We start from the raw sequence: 27557 nt of genomic DNA on the forward strand, positions 1-27557 counted from the left end.
AGAACCTGAAGACTGCTAAGGATTCTGTGTCTCCCTCTCTTTCTCTCTCTCAAAAATAAGTAAATAAACATTTAAAAAGAAAAGAGGGGTGCCTGGGTGGCTCAGTCGGTTGAGCATCTGACTTTGGCTCAGGTCATGATCTGGCAGTTTGTGAGTTCGAGCCCCCTCACCCCACCCAGTCAGGCTCTGTGCTGACAGCTCAGAGCCTCAAGCCTGCTTCCGATTCTGTGTCACCCTCTCTCTCTGTCCTTCCTTCCCCTGCTCATGCTGTCTCTCTCTCTCTCTCTTTCAAAAATAAAGAAACATTTAAAACTTTTTTTTTTTTTTTTAATTTTTTTTCAACGTTTATTCATTTTTGGGACAGAGAGAGACAGAGCATGAACGGGGGAGGGGCAGAGAGAGGGAGACACAGAATCGGAAACAGGCTCCAGGCTCTGAGCCATCAGCCCAGAGCCTGATGCGGGGCTCGAACTCACAGACCGCGAGATCGTGACCTGGCTGAAGTCGGACGCCTAACCGACTGCGCCACCCAGGCGCCCCTCAAAAATAAAGAAACATTAAAAAAAAAAAAAAAAACAGAAAGAAAGAAACCCATGAAACTTCACAGTTTAAAACTACTAGGCGTAGGGGGGCCAGGCTGGCTCAGTCAGTACAGCATGCGACTCTTGATCTCGGGGTCATGAGTTCAAGCCCCACATTAGGTGTACAGTTTACTTAAAAAAAAAAAAAAAACAAAAACAAAAACAAAAAAAACAAAACACCTACTGGGATATAGAATTTGCTCAACATTTATTTTTATTTTATTTAAAACATTAAGATAACAGGCTATATTTCCAGGATCATTAAACATACAAATATCTCCTCAACAATGACCCATTTCTAGTGAGAAAAACGCACCATTAAAAACTGATAACTTGAATCTATTTACTGAAATGACCTTATAGATCAAATTTCTATGGAACAATTTCCTCATCTATAAAGCAGTCACTAATATCTGCCTCTTTCCATCTTAATGAATGTGTTTTTACAATAAGATTTTTTTAAAAATAACTACAATTAGCTTTCTTAAGACATCTAATTCTTAATTATCCATGGTATTGGATGACATGTATTACTAAATTAGTTAAAATCCAAGAAAATTATCCCAACATACTGTCCAGTTATGACAGTCCTATTGTTGCTGGAGTACTCCTTTTTGAATTGTGCTAAGCTACAGGTATTTGTATTGTAGTCATCATTCCCATTTTAAAGGATAAAGGATCAAATCTTACAAGAGCCACTACCAGGTAGCCAAACAAGGTGTTTTTTTTTTTCCATTTATTGACTTGAACAATTTTGTGAAAGTGCTACAGTCTATAGTGCTAAAGTACTACTGTACTACCCTTATTTTTGCAGAGAACTGAAACTAAGGATCTGTAATTAGTATTAATTATTAATATGACTATTCAGAATCTTTTGGAATACAACTGATTAATAAAGAACTTCAGCTGTGCCCTGAGTTGGTATGAGATTTTAAAAAATTACACAGTACTTCACTTTTTAGTAATTAAGTTACCTATACACATAATTTTTATATTGACTAACTAAAATAATATGTATTCTTTAATTTCCCCAAAACAAATCACCCAGAGTGTGAAGCTACAGCACCCTCTGTGAATCTCCTCTCCTCCATAAATTCTATCCAATATATTATTCTACGAATTATAACCTCCAGCAAATGACTTAACCAGGTCAACAAGATTTGTTTTAACTAGAAGCTTATATAGAAAACATAGGAAAGTTCTAAACAATGCCTTAAGTGATTAGGTTCTGGACCTTTACGGTTCATTTGTGTGCTGTTCCTCTGTTTGCAAAGAGAGCAGAAGCTTGCTCTAATTAAACATCAGTGGGGTACCTTACTATAAATAACAACAGCTAACATGATTGCATGTTTACCATGGCAGATACCATGCTACCATACTAGGTGCTTTCCATACAAATCAACTTTTACAACACTTTTCTGAGGTCTAAATTATTATGCCCATTTACATGTTATATACCCAGAGAGGTCCATGGTCATATAATCAGGATATGATGGAGAGAGATAGCATTTTAATCTACTTCTGTAACTCTAGAGAGCTCAGGCTCTTTTCACCTACTCTTTCTCCCCTGAGTCAGTACAATGAAAAGGAATGAGTAAGACTGTTTACTATAACTGCGTTTCAAAATTTGATATATTTCTTCACATTATATGTAAGAAGTAAAAGGCAACTTTATCTTATGAAGTCAGAAACAGAGTCAGGTGGAAGTTATCTTTCTGTAACCCCCCTCAAATTAGTTATGTGAAATTCATAGGTAGCAACAGTCTAACACTTATCTAAGAGGGGAGACTTTGGATGTTAAACTGATGCAGTCTTTTTTTTTTTTTAATTTTTTTTTTAATGTTTATTTATTTTTGAGAGAGAGACAGAGAGTGAGAGGCGGAGGAGCAGAGAGAGAAGGAGTCACAGAATCCGAAGCAGGCTCCAGGCTCCGAGCTGTCAGCACAGAGCCCGATGCGGGGTGTGAACTCACGGAGTGTAAGATCATGACCTGAGCTGAAGTCGGATGCTTAACCGACTGAGCCACCCAGGTGCCCCAAACTGATGCAGTCTTATAATCAGAAAGCATAAAAGAGAATATTTTGGCAATATGACTTCATCATGACCTACAGACTCTGAAATGGTATATTTCTAGGTAAACACTGCCCTAAATTACTATTTGAGGTAATAAAAAAAACCAGATTTTTTTTCTTGTGTAGAGAAGAATATGATGGAATATTTTTTTTAAAAAAAGCATTCCTCAAAATATAAAAAATTTTAAAATCAGGTTAGAATCTGTACTTTGACATTAAGACTACTGTACTACCCTTATTTTTGAACCAATTCTCTACTTCATTCCAGTTCAAAGGAAAAAAAATTATAATTTATATTTAATTTATATTGTTATAATTATAATTATAATAGCATAAAAAATAAGATCACAGGACTAAGATATTCAGATATGCCTGACTAGGTTTAAGAACAGGAATATTATGACAGTGTTCAAAATATATGTTAACAAATTTTCTAAGATAATAAGGAAATGATTTATCTTACCATAACACAGTGCTCCTTACTGATTCAACAAATATTTTATGTCACATACACTCTGGATGGAACTACTGACAGAACAGCCAACAGAGGCTTGAATCAGAGAATATACCAGCTGTTAGTTTCTACCTAGGTGACTGAGTGCATTGGCTTAATTATAACAGATTTGTTCTAACGTCCTAACTGATGTCTAGAATAGCACTTTCATTTTAGAATACAATATCACGAAACTAAGTTTCTCTCCCTTTGGACAATTTCTGTTACAGAATGACCTAATACCTGCTTTCAAACTGATACTGATATGTGGCTTAGTAATAGAATGATTTTTTCCCCTACAATAAAATCCTTGACCTTTGTAGTAACCTCTTAAATCCCATATTACACACACTTCCCCATAAAAAAAAAATGACACTTGATTGTATTTTATAAGAGTTATTCATAAAAGCAACTACCTGTATGTCGAATGTCAGGTAAAGTAACTGAACATTCATTGCCACGCCATTTTCCCACAGTCATCATTTAAATTCATGGTTCAGCAAAACTACAAATAATTGCCAGTCCTTAGATCCCTGGGGTTGCTAGCCAACAGTTAAAAAACATGAATGTTAAGTCCACATAGGTCAAGAGTGACATCCACTGCTATCGCAACAATTCTTGTATAACTTATAAAAGAATCCACTTTGTTAGTAAGGATTTACTGGAACAGGAAATCTACTTAGTCTGAGAACTACTACAAAGATCTTAAAAAAGAAAAAGCAGAGTTGCCTAAACCATCTGCAGTTTAACTAAATCTATCAATGAAAGCTTCCACATATTTTCATGATTTAAACCAAGGGTTGGCAAACTTTTCCTAACTTGGCCAGAGAGTAAAAGTAGATTAGGCTTTGAGGGTCATACTATCTCCAATGCAAGGACTCCACTCTACTACTGTAGCACCACAAGCTGCCAAACAATACCATAAACAATACACAAATGAAAGAGTAAGGCTGTTTTCTAATACCTTTATTTACTGACATTCTGTGAAGCTTGAATGTCACAGAACATTCACGTGCCATGACATATTATTCTTCCTTTCACTCTTTTCCTGTTTAAAAATGTAAAAGACCTAAATATTTTACCAGCAAAAAAAGAAAAGAAAAGAAAAGGAAAGAAAAGAAAAGACCTTATAGAAACAGGTGTCTGGATGGATTTGGCATGCGGTAGTAGTCTGCCTACTCAGGATTTAAAATAAGAATAAATTACTGGTACAAAGCAAGATTAGAAACTTCTAATCAAGGCAATGCAATTTGATGGTAAACTGACTGTAAACTATTTCCATAAATGGCTGCATTTTACACACACACACACACACACACACACACACACACACACACGAGCACAGGAAAATAACTCAATGACCAAATCCTTCTCATTAATAATTAAAGAAAAAATATACTAAGGTAAGTCATTTTTTAAGGCTTTCACAAATAAATGAAGTTTCCCTGATATATTCCTGTGCCATGTTTAGTGTTCCAAATATAATAACATATCTGGTTTCAGAGTAGAAAAATCACCTACTCTGAAAGATAAAGTTTAATTCTCTTAGGACAATGAGAATTATACTCATTAAATACAAAGATTGGTACCATCCACATCTGTGGACTTCACAGGAGGGTAAAAACAGGCATGTGCATTGAAAAGAGAAAATTTTCCTAAAGATAGTGTTCCAACATTAATCCTATGCTTCACATGTCTGATTTGTTAAGAATACCAGAGATTTTAAAATTTCTGTACATATATGTTAAGATACACAGATTTAAAAGTTTTACATAATTAAAATCCATAGATAATTAAGTCCTGTGTATACATATTTTCATAATTCCTGGTTGATTTTGGTTAATTCAGAAGCCTAGAATCTAGACTATGATTTAAATAAACATAATATCTATCTTTCAAAAACAAAATCATAGGGGCACCGGGGTGGCTCAGTTGGTTGAGTGTCTGACTTTGGCTCAGGTCATGATCTCACAGTTCAGGGTTCAAGCCCCACATCAGGCTTCCAATTCTGTGTTTTCCTCTCTCTCTGCCCCTCCCCCGCTTGTGAGCTTGCACACGCTCTCTCAAAAATAAATAAACATTAAAAAAACTAAAATCATAAAGATTCAAATGACAGAGAGAATGGACTAATGTTTTCTATTATCCACACAATTCTTTCTTCACTCATATAATCAAGGAAATAATGTGATACGTTCATTCTAAATTATGTCCTGAAATCAAAAAATCTAATTTCTATTAATTTCTCAAAAAAATGAGGTAAACCGTCACTACAATTAACTTCTAGTTCCTTTTCTTTTTTAAAAGTAAAGTAAATGTTTATTTTTGAGAAAGAGAGAGATACAGAGCATGAGTGGGGGAAGGGCAGACAGAGAGGGAGACACATAATCTCAAACAGGCTCTAGGCTCTGAGCTTGATACAGGCCTCAAACCCACTGACTGGGAGATCATGACCTCAGCCAAAGTCTAATCCTTAACTGACTGAGCCACCCAAGCACTCCTAAATTCTATTTTCAATTAATACCACCAATGGGAAAACAGTTCTGGAAATGGGAGTAACGTTCAGAAAGTTTAAGTGACATTTAGGTGTATTTTTATTGGTTAAAAATGATTCTGTTGTATCAAGACAAACAGCAGTCCCCAACATTTCAATATTTGATAACTTTTAAATATATGTTTTTTAAACAATATTCTCAGCATTAGTTTTATTTTTATTTAGAAACAAAAACAAAAAAAAAAATGATGAACAGCTTTCACCCTACACTGATCCAAACCAATTTCAGTCAACAACTTACAGAAAATTAGAAATATTTTGGTGTATTATGTTTCTTCTCGAAACTAACTTTTCTATAAGTATCTTCATCAGACATTGTGGCCTAAAGGTAAGTGATGCCTTCTAGTCATTTAAGACGATATCCAGCATGTCAATAGGAAGTCATTTTAAGTTTGTCCAGGCATAAAATGAAAACACCACTGTGGTTTCCCCCCACATTTTTCATGTTTTCAATTCCATCCATTTCACAGCATCATCACTTAATCACAAGAGAATAACAAATTATCTAATATCCAGAAGGTTCTACTAACTGCATAGGATCCTAGAGCTAAATGTTTCATCCTTTTCATAAAGTAAGAAATTGTAATCACAATGGTAGTTTACAGGACTATAAACGTATGAGGTATACATTTTTTAAATCTCTGGTTAGAAGTTAAGATTGAAAACTGAGATGTGCCTGGGTGGCTCAGTTGGATTAAGCATCCAACTCAGGTCATGATCTCACGGTTTGGGAGTTCAAACCCCACATCGGGCTCTGTGTTAGTAGCACACAGCCTGCTTCAGATCCTCTGTCTCCCTCTCTCTCTGCTTCTCCCCTGCTTGTGTGTGCAGCACACATTCCCTGTTCTCTCTCTCTTTCAAAAATAAATATGCATTAAAAAAGAGAAAAGATTGGGGGCACTTTGGTGGCTCAGTTGGTTAAGCATCCAACTCTTGGTTTCAGCTCAGGTCATGATCTCACAATTTTTTGAGTTCAAGTCCCACGTCAGGCTCTGTGCTGACAGCACAGAGTGTGCTTGGGATTCTCTCTCCCTCCCTCTTTGTCCCTCCCCCACTCGTGCTGTCTCTGTCTCTCTCAAAATAAAGGGATACATCTTTATTAAAAAAAAAAAAAAAGATTGAGGGTGCCTGGGCGGCTTAGTCGGTTAAGCAACTGACTTTGGCTCAGGTCATGATCTTGTGGTTTGTGAGTTCAAGCCCTGCATCAGGCTTTAGGCTAACAACTAAGAACCTGGAGCCTGCCTTGGATTCTGTGTCTCCCGCTCTCTCTCTCTCTCTCTGCACTACCCCCCCACAACCGCGCTCTGTCTCTGTTTCTCAAAAATGAGGAAACGTTAAAAAAAAAATAAACATTGAAAACTGAGTGTTTTCTCAATGAGGAGGTAATATAACTATTTCTGTATGGGGAGATTAACTTAATCTTATTTATATGGTCTTATTTATAAGGAACACAGATACTCACTGAAAAACAAAACAAAACAAAACAAAACAAAACAAAACACAGAGGAGGGGAGGACCCAAAGAGGGATACATATATGGAGAAAAATTCTTTGTTTCTTTTATGTCCTCCAGGCACTAACTATAGGATACTCTGAAAAAGAAAACCATTAGGGCTGAAGAGGAAGAAAATGTTACTTCATCTTGCCACAAAATTGTCTCCATATACTTCTGAGAGAAATGATCAATTGCTTTCAAATAGTTTACCTGGTATTTTCTGCTGAATAAAAATAATGCTGTTACTTCTAAAATGTTTCCAAAACATAAATGTGAATCAATTTTGGTGACTAAACTCTTTACAACACATTATATGATAAGACGTTAAGTCTTTGGGATTTATTATCATTACTAAAATTATAAGCTTTAGGCAGAAGTTTAAATTATAATAATTTAGGAGCTACTTGATTACCTGTATATAAATAAAACATCAATATTTTAAATATTTAGTTTTGAGAGTGAGTGCAAGTGGGGGAGGGGCAGAGAGAAGGGGACAGAGGATCTGAACTGTCTCTGTGCACTGACAGCAGCAGTAAGCCTGATGTGGGCCTGAACTCACAAACCAGGAGATCATGACCTGAGCTGAGTCGGATGTTCGGCCACCCAGGTGCCCTAAAATATCAATATTTTAGAGTCAAGAATGTTGGAGACATATATCAACACGAAAAAACCAAAAACAAACAAAAAACAAAAACAAAAAAACAAACACTATGCAAGAACACAATGTACATGAATCAGAAATATATAATTCACTGAACCCTGATCCTTAATTTGTGTGATTTCTTTTTTGAGAAAACAGACTTCAATGAAAATTAAGCCTCACTTCTATAAAAGCAAGCATTAGAAGCAATGACCTGTTGCAAATAGCTTGGGTGGCCTTAATAAATTCTTGCCAAACACAATCAAAGGCATTGACTTCTTGTAGAAATCAGTGAGCAAACCTGAGGTCAGCAATGAATCCGTAAGTGGGGCTTAGGTTATGATTACAAGCACATAAAACAAAAAATAGACTCTTTCTTCTACTTATCTTAAGGGCTTACGTTTATACTGTTTCTTTCTTCTAAAGTCTTTTTGCCATAGTCTTAACAATCTTGTCAATATATTACTATGAAAATAAACGTATCACCCTTCTAGAAAACCTCCTTTCTGACATTGTCCAGGTTAAAATAACCTACTAATCTTTCTAGATTGTTTTACATGCATGCCTCATTTTATTGTGCTTCAGGAATACTGCTTTTTTTTTTTTTTCTTTTTTTAAATTGAAGATCTGTGATAGCCCTGTCTTGACTAAGTCCACACTGGTGTAATTTTCCAACAGCATTTGCTCACCTCGTGTCTCTGCAAAACATTTTGGTAATTCTCAGAATATTTATTTTTCATTAATATTATATTTGTTATGGTGATCTGTGTTCAGTGATCTTTGATGTTACTATTGTAACTTTTATGGCACCATGAACCATGCCCATTTTGACAGCGAATGCAATTGATAAATGCGTGTGTTCTGACTGTTCCACCAACCAGCCACTCCCTTTTTCTTTCCTTCTCCTCTGGCCTCCATATTCCCTAAGACACAACAATACTGAAATCAGGCCAATTAATAACCCTACAATGGCCTCTAAGGTTCAAGTGAAAAGAGGTCACACATCTCTCACTTCAAATCAAAAGCCAGAAATGATTAAGCTTAGTGAGGAAGGCATGACGAAAACTGAGACAGGCTGAAAGGTAGCCTCTTATGCCAAACAATTAGCCAAGTTGTGAATGCAAAGGATAAATTCTGAAGGAAATTTAAAGTGCTACTCTAGGGGCGCCTCAGTGGCTCAGTCCATTAAGCGTCCAACTCTTGCTTGCAGGTCAGGTCATGATCTCACAGTTCATGGAATTGAGCCCCGTGTCAAGCTCTGTGCCCATAGCACAGAGGCTGCTTGGGATTCTCTCTCTCTCCCTCTCTCTCTGCCCCTCCCTGCTCCCCCCCTCCTCAAAATAAATAAACTTAAAAAAAAAAGTGCTACTCCAGTGAAAACACGAATGATTAAGACAGCAAAATAGTCTTATTGCTGATATGGGAAAAGTTTTAGTAGTTTGGACAGAAGGTCAAACCAGCCACAACATTCTCTTCAACTAAAACCTAATCCAGGGCATGGTCCTAACTCTCTTCAATTCCCTGAAGGCTGAGAGAGGTGAGGAAGTTGCAGAAGAAAAGTTTAAAGCTAGCAGAGGATGGTTCATGAGCTTTAAGGGGAGAAACCCTCTCCATAACATAACCGTGCAAGGTGAAGCAACAAGTGCTGATGTAGAAGCTGCAGCAAGTTATCCAGAAGACTTTGTTAAAAGATAATGAATGAAGGTGCTACAATAAACAACAGATTTTCAATGTAGGTGAAACAGCCTTCTACTGGAGATCCCATCTAGAACTTTCATAGCTAGAGAGAAGTCAATGCCTGACTTCAAATATTCCAAGAATGGGCTGACTCTTGTTAGGGGCTAATGCAGCTGGTGACTTTATGTATTTATTTTAAATATTTATTTATTCTTGAGAGAGAGAGAGAGAGAACAGAGGAGGTACAGAGAGAGAGAGGGAGACAGAATCTGAAGCAGGCAGGCTCCAGGTTCCAAGCTGTCAGCACAGAGCCCGACACAGGGCTTAAACTCACAAACCTCAAGATCATGACCTGAGCTAAGTCAGACACTTAACCAACTGAGCCACCCAGGCGTCTTGCTGATGACTTTAAAGTAAAGCCAATGCTCATTTACCATTCTGAAAATTCTAGGTCCTTAAGGATTACATTAAATCTACCATGCTTATGTTCCATAAATGGAACAAAGCCTGGATGACAGCACATAGGTTTACACGGTCTACTGTTATTTTAAGTGCACTGTTGAAAACTATGGCTGAGAAAAAAGATTTCTTTCAAAATATTACTGCTTTCAAAATATAATGCACCTGGCTACCCAAGAGATCTGATGGAGATATACGTTAATGTTGTTTTCATGCTTGCAAATACAACGTCTATTCTGCAACACATAGATCAAGGAGTCATTTCAACTTTGAAATCTTATTCTTTGAGAAATAGATCTTGTAAGGTTATAGCTGCCATAGGTAGTGATTGCTTTGGTGAATCTAGACAAAGTAAATGGAAAACCTTCTGGAAAGCATTCACCTTTCTAGATGCCATGAAGAACATTCATGATTTATGGCAAGAGGTCAAAATATCAACATCTACAGAAATTCAAAAGAAGCTGATCCTAATTCTCATGGATAAATTTGAGGGGTTCAAGACTTCGGTGACAGAAGTAACTACGGATGTGGCAGAAATACCAAGAAAACTAGAATTAGAAGTGAAACTTGAAGATGTGACTGAATTACTGTAATTTCATGATAAAACTTGAATGAATGAGGAGATTTCTTGAGAGGGATCTACTTTTGGTAAAGAAGCTCTGACGACTGTTGAAATGACAACAAAGGATTCAGAATATTATATAAACTTAATTGATAAAGCAGCTGCAGGGTTTGAGAGGACTGATTCCAATTTTGAAAGAAGTTTTACTGTGGGTAAAATACTATCCAACAGCATTACGTGCTACAGAGAAAATAGTGATAAAACACAGTCGGGTAAAATACTATCCAATAGCATTACATGCTACAGAGAAATTAGTGATAAAACACAGCCAATCAATATGGCAAAAGTCACTGTTGTCTTATTTAAAGAAATTGCCACAGCCACCCCAACCTTCAACAGCTACCACTGTGCTCAGTCAGCAGCCAACAAAACTGGGGCTAGACCCTCCACAAGCAAAAAGATTACAACCAGCCAGAAGTGAACATGATGGCTAGCAATTTTTAGCAAAATATTTTTTAATTAAGCTATGTATGTTGGCTTTTTTTAGACATAATGCTATTACACACTTTAAATAGATTACAGTATAGTGTAAACATAACTTTTATATGCACTGGGAAACCATAAAAATCACTTGACTTGCTTTATTGCAATATTCAGTTTATTGCAGTGGTCTGGAACCGAACCTGCAATATCTCTGATGTGTGCCTGTATTCACCACATCTCATGGCTCCTTGTTTCAGAAAAGCAATTTTATGAAGTGAATGAATGTTAAAAAAAAAAAAAAATACAACAACTATATTTGGACTTCTTCAACAATAACATAATTTACCTTTATCTATAAAACCTGTATGGGGCACCTGGGTGGCTCAGTTGATTAAGCTTCCTACTCTTGATTTCAGCTCAGGTCATGATCTCAGGATTCGTGGGACTCAGCCTGCAGGGATCTGCACTGACAGCACCGAGCCTGCTTGGGATTCTCTCTTTCCCTCTCTCTCTGCTCCTCCCCCCATCACTCTCACTTTCTCTCAAAATAAATAAATAAACATTAAAAAAAAAAAAAAAAAACTAATCCCTGGGCACCTGGGTGGCTCAGTCAGTTAAGTGTCCAACTCTTGGTTTCGGTGGCTCAGGTCCTAATCTCACCGATTGTGGAACTGGCAATCAGGTTGGGTTCCACATTCACAGCATGGAACCTGCTTGGGATATTCTCTCTTCCCCTCTCTCTCTTTACCCCTAATCCTCTACTGCTCTTACTCTCTCCCAAATTACACTTGGGGAAAAAAAAAAAACAACCTTTATGTAGCTTGATCCTTGAGTTTTAACTGAGAGAGGGTGGGGGACAGGGGAGAGAAGAATCATCTTCAAAAATCTACCTTGAAAAGGGGCGCCTGGGTGGCACAGTCGGTTAAGCGTCCGACTTCAGCCAGGTCACGATCTCGCGGTCCGGGAGTTCGAGCCCCGCGTCAGGCTCTGGGCTGATGGCTCAGAGCCTGGAGCCTGTTTCCGATTCTGTGTCTCCCTCTCTCTCTGCCCCTCCCCCGTTCATGCTCTGTCTCTCTCTGTCCCAAAAATAAACGTTGAAAAAAAAAAAATTAAAAAAAAAAAATCTACCTTGAAGCTTTCTGCCACTGTAAGCAGAGTCATTACAGACCAATCCAAAAGTTTAGGAATCTCCCCTTGAACCTTCCACTTGGTACTACTTACCATTATTTAATTCATTAATAACTACAAAGGAAATGGTTAAAATTAATTTAAGAGAAGTATATATTGCCAGAAACTATAAAGCAGTGAAAACATTCTAAATTTTTAAAAAGTCTTAAGACATTTTAATTTCATGTATAGTTATAGTTCTATGATGTTTCTGTGGTCTTAATGACTTCCCAGTTTTGTACCAACTGAAATATGATAATGTGAAACAACATTCTAATATTATTTTCATTATATAGATCTTCATCACTGAATGAATTTCAAAGTTCATTTACTGTTTACTTAAAAAATATCACCTCTGTTCAAATATATGACAATCCATAATTCTGGGGAAATCAAATGTTACTATAAAATATCATTTAAAGTGAGAAATGTTCTAACTACAGTGAATTTTCTAACTTCAGTGTTCCACTGAACATTTTAAATTATGCCCTTCATTAGCTAATTTTGACACATTCTGATTTGCAAAACTGACTTTGGTCTGAAGGCTTTCACCAAAAATTATCAATACAAAAGAAAAAAAGTAAAACCTAAACTGAACACTTAACAGAATCCCAATTCAGAAAAGGTTGCCATAGTTTTGGTTAATTCTTTATAGTTAAAAATGTATCCAATTAATCTGTATAAATAAAATATGCTGAACTGAGCATTACTGTTTCTCTTTCTTAAAAAAAATTTTTTTATTTTACTTTTTTCTTTAGTAAACTCTATGCCCAACATGGGGTTCGAACTCACAACCCCAAAATCAAGAGTTCCATACCTTACTGACTGAGCCAGCCAGGTACCCTGAGCATTACTACTGTTTTCAAACTCTTCACGGCATAATGATAACGTATGTTATTTATCAAATATATTTCTCTGGGTAAAGAGTAAAATCATTTTCCCTGACAAAAACACTGCTTATAATATTAATACTGATAAAAACAGACTAAATAAAATAGAACCAAGCTTCAGACTTCATGTCTAACCAAAAGACACATCTCAAATCACAATAAAGACACCAGGGAAACAAAATTCATGAAAGTAAGTATTTTAATATAATTTTCTATCATTATTGGTTTGAATTTATAACTTGGAATTAAAATATTTCCCCAAAGAATACTCACTTAGGTAAATGGATACTGCTTTAAAAATATTGTATCTTTGATTAAAAGATTACAAATACAATCACAATAACATTCTTTTTTCTCACTACTTTTCCAACCAGAAAGGAAGTAATACAACATTTTCAAGAACCATTACTTTCCTAAATTATTCAAGATTAATTAATTGCAGAGGGGCACCTGCCAGGAGGCTCAGTCGGTTGAGCATGTGACTTCAGCTCAGGTCATGACCTCATGGTTCATGGGTTTGAGTCTCACATTGGGCTCTGTGCTGACAGCTCTGAGCCTGGAGCCTGCCCCTCCCCTGCTTGCTCCTTCTCAAAAATAACATTAAAAAATTTGTTTAAAAATATATATATGAGAAAAACTCTGAAAAAAGTTCTATTTCACTATTATTCAGGAAACACAAAATTTAAATATATTCTAATATTTTGGTTGATCAGATTGTTAAAGTTAAAAAAAATTTATGACACTGGGGTTAACAAAGCAAAATTAAGACATAAACAAACACTAATCGTAAGAGAAAAAAACCCTGCCTTTACTGAAAGGCAGTTTGACTACACATCCTATTCTGAAACAATATTGTTTTCTATAACTCAAATAGGCTTGAAGGGACTTGGAAACATAGGTGAATGATGTTAGTATATAACATAGAAGTAATGCTGGTTCACATGTCTTTTTTTTTTTTTGCACTACCCATTATGAAGTAGTTGAATGCTACGTACACGAATAAAGCTGAACATCGTACTAGATACAATACTCATCCATTTCACTTTCTTCTCTTAGTTTCTAATGTGACCACATGCTGACTTATAAGTTCATATTGATTAGACTGCCCCAATCTTCTTTTGCTTTGATTCCTTAATTCAGCAATCTCAATTCTTCCTTACACATTCTTATTTTTCAAGCAACTTTCCCCTTTTTCTTAAATGCAAAGTACTATATTTAACTAACTTTATTAGAAATAAACTGTTACAAGAGTGCTGGCTAGCTCAGTCAGGTAAGTGTCCAACTCTGATTTCAGCTCAGGTCATGATCTCATGGTTTGTGAGGTCAAGCCCCCTGTCAGGCTCTGCGCTGACAGTGAGGAGTCTGCTTGGGATTCTCTCTCTCTGCCCCTTCCCTGCTGGCGCTCACACACTCTTTCTCTCTCAAAATAAATAAATAAACATTTAAAAAGAAAGAAATAAAATGTTATAAGATTATTACTTAGGTTTGTCCTCATCTGCATAAGGTTTAAACAACCTATTCTGTGAACACCATTTCCCCCCAATCCTTGTCATTATAGTTTGAGATTTTGTAAAACATGAGATCATTCATACATACTCTTCCACACAATTAACTTTAGAGGAATCTAAGAAAATAAATGAACAAATAACAATAACACATGGACAAGAAGAGTCTACGTTTTAAAATAAATATAAATATAATATATATTATAAAATATATAATATATATAATATAATATAAATATAAAACATTACAGAATTAGTGTCATATGTTTCATTACTATCAAAATCTATTATAAGACTCTTTTTTTTTAATTTATTTTGAGAGAGAGATAAAGAGCAAGTGAGGAGGGGCAGACAGAGAGGGAGTCAGAATTCCAAGCAGGCTCTGTTCAGTAAGTGCAGACCCTGATGTGGGGCTTGAACCCACAAACTGAGAGATTACGACCTGAGCCAAAATCAAGAGTCAGATTGCTTAACTGACTGAGCGACCCAGGTGCCCCTATTATAAGACTCTTGATTTCATGGTTGTGAGTTCGAGCCCCACACTGGGTATAGAGAGTGCTTAAAAATAAAATAAAAAAAAAATTATGTATAATAAAAAGACAATTTATTAAATTGTTTATTAAAAATAAAATTAATTTTAAAATGCAAAAGAATGTCAACAATTTGCTCATATTAATAACTCCCTTTGTTATACATTAAAGTTCCAACTGAAGAAACTTTGAGTAACAAATATAATATCTAGGAATAAACCTATCCAAAGATGTAAAAGATCTGTATGCTGAAAACTACAGAAAGCTTATGAAGGAAACTGAAGAAGATACAAAGAAATGGAAAACATTCCGTGCTCATGGATTGGAAGAATAAGTATTGTTAAAATGTCAATACTACCCAAAGCAATCTACACATTCAATGCAATCCCAATCAAAATTGCACCAGCATTCTTCTCCAAGCTAGAACAAGCAATCCTAAAATTTGTTTTTAATTTTTAAAGTTTATTCATTTTTGACAGAGAGAGAGAGAGAGAGAGAGAGAGAGAGAGAGAGAGAGAAAATATGAATCCGAAGCAGGCTCCAGGCTCTGAGCTGTCAGCACAGAGCCCGATGAGGGGCTCAAACTCATGGACACCAAGATCATGACCTGAGCCAAAGTCTGACGCTCAACCGACTGAGCCACCCAGGTGCCCCAGCAATCCTAAAATTTGTATGGAGCCACAAAAGACCCCGAATAGCCAAAGTAATTTTGAAGAAGACCAAAGCAGGAGACATCACAACCCCAGACTTTAGCCTCTACTACCAAGCTGTAATCATCACGACAGCATGTACTGGCACAAAAACAGACACATAGACCAATGGAATAGAATAGAGACTCCAGAACTGGGCCCACAAAAGTATGGCCAACTAATCTTTGACAAAGCAGGAAAGAGTATCCAATGGAAAAAAGACAGTCTCTTTAACAAATGGTGCTGGGAGAACTGGACAGCAACATGCAGAAGAATGAAATTAGACCACTTCTTACACCATACACAAAAATAAGCTCAAAATGGATGAAAGACCTAAATGTGAGACAGGAAACCATCAAAACCCTAGAGGAGAAAACAGGAAAAAACCTCTCTGACCTCAGCCGAAGCAATTTCTTACTTGACACATCTCCAAAGGCAAGGGAATTAAAAGCAAAAACGAACTATTTGGACTTCATCAAGATAAAAAGCTTCTGCACTGCAAAGGAAACAATCAACAAAACTAAAAGGCAACCAACGGAATGGGAAAAGATATTTGCAAATGACATATCGGACAAAGGGCTAGTATCCAAAATCTATGAAGAACTCACCAAACTCCACACTCGAAAAACAAATAATCCAGCGAAGAAATGGGCAGAAGACATGATTAGACACTTTTCTAAAGAAGACAAGCAGATGGCCAACAGGCACGAGAAAAGATGTTCAACGTCACTCCTCATCAGGGAAATACAAATCAAAACTGCACTCAGATACCACCTCATGCCGGTCATAGTGGCTAAAATGAACAAATCAGACTATAGATGCTGGAGAGGATGTGGAGAAACAGGAACCCTCTTGCACTGTTGGTGGGAATGCAAACTGGTGCAGCCATTCTGGAAAACAGTGTGGAGGTTCCTCAAAAAATTAAAACTAGAGCTACCCTATGACCCAGCAATAGCACTGCTAGGAATTTACCCAAGGGATACAGGAGTGCTGATGCATAGGGGCACTTGTACCCCAATGTTTATGGCAGCAGCACTTTCAACAATAGCCAAATGATGGAAAGAGCCTAAATGTCCATCAACTGACAAATGAATAAAGAAAATGTAGTTTATATACACAAAGGAATATTACTTGGCAATCAGAAAGAATGAAATCTGGCCATTTGTAGCAACGTGGGTGGAACTGGAGAGTGTTATGCTAAGTGAAATAAGTCAGGCAGAGAAAAACAGATACCATATATTTTCACTCATATGTGGATCCTGAGAAACTCAACAGAAGACCAAGGGGGAGGAAAAGGAGGAAAAAAAAAAAAAAAAGTTACAGAGGGGGAAGGAGGCAAACCATAAGAGACTCTTAAACACTGAGAATAAACTGAGGATTGATGGGGGGGTGGGGAGGAGGGGAAAGTGGGTGATGGGCATTGAGGAGGACACCTGTTGGGATGAGCACTGGGTGTTATATGGAAACCAATTGACAAATTTCATATAAAAAATAAAATAAAATAAATAGATATGTATCATGATAAAAGAAATTCATTTTAAAATGCAAAAGAATGTCAACAATTTGTTCATATTAATAATTTCCTTTGTTATACATTAAGGTTCCAACTGAAGAAACTTAAGTTTCAATAACAAATACAATACAATCTGATAGTTAAGGACAATGAGTACATTCCATAGAAACATAGCTAGTTCAGACATTTTGTTGATATTGATATACTTGAAAATACTCTTTGCATTCTCTTAATCTCCCGATTAAGATAAAACTCCTTAGATAATTTTTTAAAATTACTAAAATCAGAAACTTAAAAACACTGCTATTTAAAATCTGTTACTGGGGAGCCTGGGTTGCTCAGCTGATAGAGCATCTGACTTCAGCTCAGGTCATGATCTCATGGCTTGTGGGTTCAAGCCCCGTGTGCGGCTCTGCATTGTCAGCGTGGAGCCTGCTTGGGATTCTCTCTCTCCCCCTCTCTCTGCCCCTCCCCTGCTTGTACTGCCTTTCAAAATAAATAAATAAATTTTAAAATAAAATAAAATATAATTTGTTTCTAAAAATAGTTAAAGGCTTACAAAAAGAATGGGTTATTTTAAAAGCAATTCTAGGGGCGCCTGGGTGGCGCAGTCGGTTAAGCGTCCGACTTCAGCCAGGTCACGATCTCACGGTCCGTGAGCTCGAGCCCCACGTCAGGCTCTGGGCTGATGGCTCCTGATGGCTCAGAGCCTGGAGCCTGTTTCCGATTCTGTGTCTCCCTCTCTCTCTCTGACCCTCCCCCGTTCATGCTCTGTCTCTCTCTGTCCCAAAAATAAATAAACGTTGAAAAAAAAAAAATTTTTTTAAAGCAATTCTATTAACAAGTCACTGATTATACCAAATAGGTTCAACTGAATGTCTTACAAAAGATATTTATAAAAATAAAAATCTTTAATTTTATAATACATTTTTGATAAATATTAAGTCATAAAATTTAAATTTCACTAAGCTAGAGTAAATAGTTTTTTTCCCCTCAATAATTGAGAGGTTGTGGTACAAAAAGAAACACTTTACAATGCATTTGGTGAGTGTTCAGGGGGAAAAAACAAGAACACGTGCAAATAAATGACTTTTTAAATAAGGTAATTTATACAGTACCCATGTAAAATAAAATATTTTATATTCATCATAAAAAAACTGGATGTGGCATTTCAGATCCTGTGCCAGAGAATTAAATGCCTATTTTAAGTATTTAGACAACATATCAATTTAAGAAAACCCATATAATGAAGAAAAAACTAAATTTCTTCAGTTCTCAATTATTCACAGAAAAATTACTTATTTTATGTACCCTGGGCCATACAAAGTTTATCTCTATATGGCCACTCCTGAAAAAAAGCACCTCCAATGATAGGTTTTGCAACTTAACTCAAATTTAAGCAAAATGAAGATAGTATGACACTCACAACTGTTACCTGTCAAAACATTACAAAATCAAAATTTAAAGACTCTGTGGACTGTTGGCATTACCAGTCTTCAATCATCCTAGCTGAGTAGCATCCTTAGGTTCAATATAACTTAACTATATGCAAATTAACTGTGTATGATTTATGGGACAAATCTATTTTCAACCTTTAAAAAATATCTATTTAAGTGTAAGCTTATTTATACTCATCAGTAAAATCAACAAAAATATTTTGTAACTGACAGAACTGATAGAAATGTTAATTTCATTTAAATGTAACAAACCCTTTGCTAGTCCGACATGCTCTCCATTTTACAGATGAGGAAACATACTCAAAGACTAGGTAATTCGCCCTTAATCACATGGCTGAAGGCAAATTCTGCAAGGGTCTGACTAATGTCAAAGCTCCTCCCGCTCAAACTTTTCCTAAACCATCTACTTGTAGAATCAAAATTTTGAATGCTCTCTGCTGGGTTTCCAGTAAATTTATTAGTAATATACTCACAAAAAGTGAAAGAAACCCCAACAAACCAAATCATTTATTTTAAATACAGATCAGTTCAGGGGTGCCTGGGTGGCTTAGTTGGTTAAGCGTATAACTTCGGCTCAGGTCATGATATCGTGGTTTGTGGGTTTAAACACCACACTGGGCTCTGTACTGACAGCTCAGAGTCTGGAGCCTGCTTCATGTTTTATTTCTCCCTCTCTCCATCCCTCCCTCACTCACACTGTCTGTCTCTCAAAAATAAATAAACATTAAAAAAAAATAGGGACGCCTGGGTGGCTCAGTCGGGTAAGTGTCTGACTTCAGCTCAGGTCATGATCTCGCAGTCTGTGAGTTCGAGCCCCGCGTCTGTGCTGACTGCTCAGAGCCTGGAGCCTGTTTCAGATTCTGTGTCTCCCTCTCTCTCTCTGCCCCTCCCCTGCTCACGCTCTGTCTCTCTCTGTCTCAAAAATAAATATTAAATATTTATTATTAAATATTTATAAAAATAAATATTAAAAAAAATTTAAAAAAAGGATCAGTTCACAGGAATATGGTATTGTAAGATTTGGAATGGATATCATAAACAGCAAAGTATAAAATATGATTTATCAGATATAATTAATTTATTAAACCATCAAAAAGGATTTTAGAATGGGACATACTATATTAACATACATGTCCTATCACATCAAATTATAAGAAAATGACTACATATCTTGCCTCATTTTGTTCAATTATATCAATGTTAAATAAAAAGCTAACTAAATTATTTTCATTATATTAATTAAAGGGTGTGCCTGGGTGGCTCAGTCGGTGGAGCATGTGACGTTAGATCTCAGGGTTATGGTCTCAAGGCCCACATTAGGTGTGGATTACTTAAACCTAAAATCTAAAAAACTAAACACCATTTGGGTTTCTCTGCTGATCTCCCAGCTGAAATCAAGCTTTCAAAGAAATATTCTCTTGCTTAAATTTTATGCAGACCTGCAATACTTCTGCATTTTTAACTACAACTTGCTAAGTGTCACTGGTGTAAAGTCTGCTCAGAATTACTACAGAGCAAAAATCAGAACAATTAAACTTTTAAAACCACTTGAAGGAAAAGGTGTTTCCTTCTAAAGCCACATGTTAATATTCTTTGTGATACCTTTAATAATAGTTTTGAACTTTTTATGGCAGTTCAAAAGTTTGGAAGGCGATTTTTCTTTCAAGCTATTTATCAGCATGGTTTTAACACAGTTGAGTCATCATGAGTTCAACCTACTGAGTCACCTGCTTACAGCATCTGCCAACCACAATTTACTAACTGCAGCTTCCTCAAACTTACAACTGAACAAACTCAGTAAGGCCTAGGAACTGTTTAATGTTTTCCAAAGTAGCAACTGAAAATGCTAGTTCAGAACAGCCCCTGTTTAAAAAAAAATGAGACCAAAAAACCACCAACTTCCTTGCTCTGAATGAGTACTCCCCTATGGCAGTCTCACTCTACCTTGTATTCCCCCTTCCTGGTAGGAGAGGGAGTTCAACCTAAGAAGGACATAAAATTATATGCTGGCTTAATATTTTTAAATAAGTAGTATTCTACTAAAAATAATTCCTAGGTACCAATACTGAGCTGGAGTATATATACAATTGTGCCAATAACTATCCTGATTGTACATGGTGAACATTAACTTTAATAAAATATTTAAAAAGTATAAAATGAAAGTATAATTTCAAAATTAGTATCACACCACGTACTACTTGGGGCTGACTTTCACTATTTCCAATTTCCACCATTTCCAGCTATGGAGATGATAAAAGTATGATCTTGGAGAACTAGTGTACTATACTTCTCTTCTCAGAAATCCAGTGCAAACTGGTAAAATCAACAAATCTTATACCTTAACAGACTTAGATCTGCCAAGTGACTTATCTTTTATCATATGACCCCTATTTAAATCTATCTGTTCTCTTCATTAGGATCTGGTAGAGTAAATGCAAATATATGAGAAATGTGTTAAGTTATTCAGAAAAAAGGAAGGAGTTAAAACTACAACTCTTAGGGATCATAACACAGAACATCTTAATTACCTAGTACTGCTAAGGAAGACAGTATGGCACCATGTACTTCACAATGATTAGCAATCATTGTTTTGCTATTCCTAAAAGGAGAAGTTTAGCTCATCTAAAAATCTAATCAGAAAAGGCAAGGGGGGCACTTGGGTGACTCGGTCAGTTGAATATGTGACTGCGGTTCAGGTCATGATCTCAGTTTGTGAGTTCGAGCCCCACATCAGGCTCTGTGCTGACAGCTCAGAGCCTGGAGCCTGCTTCAGACTCTGCCCCTCCCCCACTCTCTGTGTCTCTTTCTTTCAAAAATAAACAAAAACATTAAAAAAAAAGAAAAGAAAAAAGGGATGAGAACATAACAAAGTGTGTTAAACAAATGGTTTGTCTCCAAAAAGGGAAGTTTTAAAAGGTAACTGAGAGAAATAAGAAAATTTATCAAAAATACTAATTCTGAGAGTATTTCTATAGTTCCTTCACTAAATAGCATACTAAATACAATTTAAGCTTTTCATCAGTATTCATGGTTATCACCATCATTGATTATTCTGACTGACTCACTCATAATTCTTAATTGATGTAAAGTGTTGTTCCCTCTCTATCAAAGCATTCCAAAAAAACAAAATTTGAGTTGTAACTATTTTTTAGTTTCTTTTGTACCCTCTTGTGCTCTCAGGTTCCCAATCTACTACCATCATCCCACGTTAAAAATTCTCCTTTTGGCTTCTCCTGTTCTGTGGCAGAGGAAATCAGATTAGACAGCTTGTTGGAATTATGGTGGGACTAAGAGGCTCCCTATGAGCAAAATTTTTAGGAATAGATTTCATTCAGTAAGATTTTGAACACCAGGTGTCTATTAATTACTATGTGAAGAAACTGGCAACACATATAAGAGTTTAGGCCCTTGATGATCTTAACAAGTCTGTAGGAACAGGGACTAACACAATTCACTGCAATACAGATTAAACAGAATTTTACATATGCTACAGAAGAGAGACAAAGATAGTGGGGAAGAATCTAGCTAGGTGTATTGGGAAAGGTATCACAGAAGAGGAGATATTTGAGCTGGGACTTGAGAAAAGCATGGACACCTAGAACTTTGGAACTTTAAAAATTCAAGGACACCTGCCAGCCTCTGGGAGATCAGAAAAGGACTTTCAAAAAGAAGGAAATGTAGGTGCAGGCACATACAGATGACACAGTATGGCCTATGTGGAGACGTGTAAGTACACTGGTATGAACTGAGTGAGGACAGGGGATTAGCTGAGTAGGAAGACTAAGGATTAGTGAGTAGGAGAGCTCTGTAATAGACTAGCAAGATGAGAATGAAAGCCTGACAATTAAGATGAGGACAGCATGGACACAGTGATGCTACGGCAGAATCAAAAATATTTGAAGGCCAATAAATAAGGGCAAATGCAAAACATAAAACATTCCCAGGTGTCTTTTGAGTGACAAAACAGGGTAGATATGTCATGCCATTTAGCCAGGATACAGAAGGACTGGCAAGAATGACAAGGTGAGTGCTGAAACTTAGCACAGCAGAGAGTAGAATATATGGGTTTTACCTGCTCAATGACATCTACTGAGACGACAATTTATTTATTTATAAATAAGTCTTATTTATAAATAATTATTTTAATATTAACATTAAATATAATTGATTTAATAAAAATTATTTTATATATATGCATCATGATAGTCTATCATTCCTGATGTTGAGAACTTGTAACAATTTAGAATGTCAACTGTGAATTAGAATCAACTATATATATAAAACTTTCTTGTTTATATATGTATACGCATTTAGGGATGAAAATAGTATGATATATGGAATTTGCTTTAAAATAATACATAAGAAAAAAATAACAAATAAAATAATACATGAGGAGGTGCCTGGCTTGCTTGGTCAATAGAGCATGACTCTTGATCTCAGGGTTGTTAAGTTTGAGCCCCATGTTGAATGTAAAGATTAGTCAAAAAAATAAAATCTTATTTATTTATTTATTTATTTATTTATTTATTTATTTATTTATTTAATGACTGCGTGAGTGAGAGAGGGAGGGAGGGAAGAGAGAATCTTAAGCAGGCTCCATACTCAGCACGGAGCCAAATGTGGGCTGGATCCCATGAGCCTGGCTGGGATCATGACCTGAGCCGAAATCGAGAGTCAGACACTTAACAGACTGAGGCACTCAGGCATGCCCCAAAATAAAATCTTAAAAAAAAAAAAAACAAAAAAAAACTCTCTCTCTGCCCCTCCTCCGTTCATGCTCTGTCTCTCTCTGTCTCAAAAATAAATAAAACGTTAAAAAAAAAAATTAAAAAAAAAAAAACAAAAAACGGGGCGCCTGGGTGGCTCAGTCCATTAGGCGTCCGACTTCAGCTCAGGTCACGATCTCACAGTCTGTGAGTTCGAGCCCCACATCGGGCTCTGGGCTGATGGCTCAGGGCCTGGAGCCTGCTTCCGATTCTGTGTCTCCCTCTCTCTCTGCCCCTCCCCCGTTCATGCTCTGTCTCTGTCTCAAAAATAAATAAAACGTTAAAAAAAAATTTTTTTAAAAATACATGAGGAACAGTAAGAGGAAACAATTTTGGCCATTTATTGGTAATTGTTAAAAGTGGATGACAGGTACATGGGAATTCATTTTACTCTTCTATGTCTGTATGTTTTAAATTATCTGAGAAAAAAGTTTTATCATATCACACTTCTGCTAAATACCCTCCAAAAGCTTCCACTTCAGGTTTAATAAGAACAAAAACCAAAGTATAATAGCCTAAAAAACCTTACTTAATCTATCTTTCTTATTTCATTTCCTACTCATCTCTATATAGTTGTCTTCTTGTTATTCTATGAATGCTTTCATTTTAGAATCCTTCTATTTTTCTGTTCCAGCTAATACTTCCTATCAGGTTTTATTTTCCTCTATAGCACTTACAGTCTCCTAATACACTAAAATAGTTACTTTGCTTGCTATTTCTTCTCACTACAAGGTAAGCTATATAAAAGCAGGAAAATTTTTTTGTTTTGCTCATGGTTGTACTTTAACTATCAGAAATAGTGCCTGGGACACAGCAGGTGCCCAATAAATATTTGTAAAACTGAATCAGTTATAGAAAAGGGGAACACATTTCTGATAGGAGAAAAATGGAGGTAAGGCAAGGTGCAAAAACAGGTTTGAGGGCAGGAAGTTAAGGGGGTTCCTGCGTGTAACCTACATTTCCACTGTGCTGCAGGGAGAGGTCTTCTATTAAGAGAAAAGGAGGAAGCTAAGTAGAACAGTGATAATTTAAAATAACTACTTTAGGAAATGCAAACTCAAGGAACATAGAAAAGGATGCCAACTGGTACCAAAGGATCAGCTGAGATCAGACACAATACAATGATACCAAAATACATGGGGGTATTTTTCTCCTGCTTAAGTCTTAAAGCTTTTAAGCATTTGGGGCAAGGCTTTCCAACAGGATTTTCTGTAATAATGGAAATGTTATATATTTGTATTGTCCCACATATGGCTATTTGAGTACTTGAAAAGTGGCTGGTCTAACAGACAAAATTTTAAGTTTACTTTTACTTAATTTAAATTTAAATAGTCACATGTGACTAGTGGCTATCAATAATGGGTAGTGCATTTTTAGGGTGTAAAAATGAAGAAAATAAATGGTAGAGGACTATTCTAGGATCAGAAATTAAAAGGCAGATGTGGCAGAAAGACAAAGGCATAAGGAAGTTAAAGTGTTGGTAAAAATGGGTAAAATAATATACCACAGAAATATCTTGGCTGGAAAAAAATGAAAAGAAAACTCGAAGGGGCGCCTGGGTGACTTAGTTAAGCGTTGGACTCTTGATTTCGGTTCAGGTCATGGTATCCCAAAGTCATGGGATCGAGTCATGTGTTGGAGCCTACCTGGGATTCTCTTTCTCCCTCTCTTTCTGCCCCTTCCCTGCTCGTGCTCTCTCAAAATAAATTAGATATTAAAAAAAGAAAAGAAAAGAAAGGAAAACTGGGAAAATACAGGAAATTCTCCAAATATACGACCCACTGGTAAAATTGTAAAGTCTGTGAATGAGATTTATTTTGTCTGCTTAGGGTTTTAAGAAGTTGCTACTTCTTCCCCCCCAATTTTTTTAAAGTTTATTTGTCAGAGAGGGAGACAGACAGAGTGCGAGCAGGGGAAGGGGCAGAGAGAGAGGGAGACACAGAATCTGAAGCAGGCTCCAGGTTCTGAGCTGTCAGCACAGAGCCCAATGCAGGACTTGAACTCACAAACCATGAGATCATGACCTGAGCCATGAGCCAAAGTAGGCACTTATCTAACTCTGCCACAGAGGTGCCCCAAAAAGTTACTTCTTCTAATGAGTCTCTTGAAAGTACACATATCATGAACTGAGATTTACCCAACCAGACCTATTTATTTTTGAACTTCTAGCATATTTATTCTCTTTATCCCCAATTCTATAGGGCATAATGTACTTCCATATACACTATCTCATAGACAATGGCAACACTATCATGAGGCAGGTATTACATATCTAATTTCATATATGAAAAATAAATTCTTAAGTGGCTGCATGCTTTGCCCAACATTTCATAATTAGAAGCAGAGTTGGGATCTGAGTCCAAATTCACCTGTTGTTCTACTAGCAAATTCTGATACTTAATAGATGTAAATTTTTTCCTCCACACCAAAGGGCCACAATTCCCTAATAAGATACATTTTAGATATGTGTATATATGCAAACGACTACATTGTAATCTTAAAAACAAAATTTCAAAACTTTGGCAGCTTATTATTTAATTGATGTATGCTGATTTTCCCTCTTTATTTTTAAATTTGATTCACTGTAAACTATTATTGGCACTAGGGGTGCCTGGGTGGCTCAGTCAGTTAAGCCTCTGACTTCAGCTCAGGGCATGATCTAACAGTTCATGAGTTCAAGTCCTGCATTGGGCTCTCTGCTATCAGCACAGAGCCCACTTGGAATCTTGTGTCCCTCTCCTTCTGCCCTTCTGTCTCTGTCTCTGTCTCTCTCTCAAAAAAAAAATATATATATTGGCACTAAATCAGATACAGTAATGTCCATGGAGTTTAGGGGCAAAAGGCAGAGTTACCCAAGTTGTACCATGATCGACATCGAATTCATAAAAAATTCTGGTACAAATATGTATACATATGCCTATGTGTTGAATAAGACAGAATGGGAAAGAGGAAGTGATCAAGACCAATAAAAACAAACCAGTAGTACTGTCTGCTCCTTTACAGCACTGGTAGTGAACATCATTAATTAACTACACCCTTGGCCAGAGCAGAGTCTCATAATCCTTCATAACACAAACAACATGCTATTTAGATGATACCAACTAATGCCAAGTTTGCTCGACTGACATAATGTGTATGCAATAAACATTAAGAAAAATTCTCAACAATGAACTTTGTTAAGTATTGGAAGGAATCATTAATATGTGATAGAACTTAATTCCTTGAAAAAAGAAGTGGATGTGGGAAAAACAAGATTAAAAAACTATCCTTCCGAGGTGCTCTAGGTATTGTGTTTTTAAAGTCTACATACTGGATAATGCCTTAAAGACCTCTAAGTTTGAGGTCTATTACATACATGAGGAGACTTTACCTATTCAGATTTTTTATTCACCCCTTTATACAGAATTTTTCTATTTCCAGACATGGCTATTCCATGAATGGCAGTGGGGAGAGGAGTTATTAATTGGTAATATCATGTTATTCCCTTGTAGGGTACCTGACACACAGGCAAAAAACATCTAGGAAAACATTGGATTTTTAAGATCTGTTACTATAGGTATCCCTATTTAAGTGCAAATCTGATGGAAAAACAGGACGCATTTATGATTAATAACCTCTATCAAATGACTAGGTATAAAGATCTCAAGAGAATGTGAGTGATATAAGAATTTGATCTAGAATGAAAATGGGGGGCGCCTGGGTGGCGCAGTCGGTTAAGCGTCTGACTTCAGCCAGGTCACGACCTTGCGGTCCGTGAGTTCGAGCCCCGCGTCAGGCTCTGTGCTGGCAGCTCAGAGCCTGGAGCCTGCTTCCGATTCTGTGTCTCCCTCTCTCTCTGACCCTCCCCCGTTCATGCTCTATCTCTCTCTGTCCCAAAAATAAAATAAACGTTGAAAAAAAAAAAAAATAGAATGAAAATGGGTTGGTAGGGGAACCACTGATAGCCATGAGAAAACATCACACTGTTGAGACTCAAGAAGCAAAACTATGGTAACATTCAGAAAGGAATGACAGAGGGTGCCAGGGTG

General features: G+C 36.5%; 1 protein-coding gene and 1 long non-coding RNA gene across 6 annotated transcripts in view; both read right to left on the bottom strand.

Annotated features, from left to right (window-relative positions):
- Window positions 1-27557, bottom strand: part of JMJD1C (jumonji domain containing 1C) — a 258892-nt gene that overhangs the window by 48655 nt on the left and 182680 nt on the right. The gene's annotated exons all lie outside the window — the stretch shown is intronic.
- Window positions 8449-12924, bottom strand: LOC123576575. The gene is made up of 2 exons (XR_006701491.1): window positions 12141-12924; window positions 8449-11902 (listed from the first exon to the last, which is right to left on the bottom strand). It is a non-coding gene; the product is annotated as an uncharacterized LOC123576575 (long non-coding RNA).

The sequence above is a fragment of the Leopardus geoffroyi genome, chromosome D2 (assembly GCF_018350155.1).
Source record: "Leopardus geoffroyi isolate Oge1 chromosome D2, O.geoffroyi_Oge1_pat1.0, whole genome shotgun sequence".
Lineage (NCBI taxonomy): Eukaryota > Metazoa > Chordata > Mammalia > Carnivora > Felidae > Leopardus > Leopardus geoffroyi.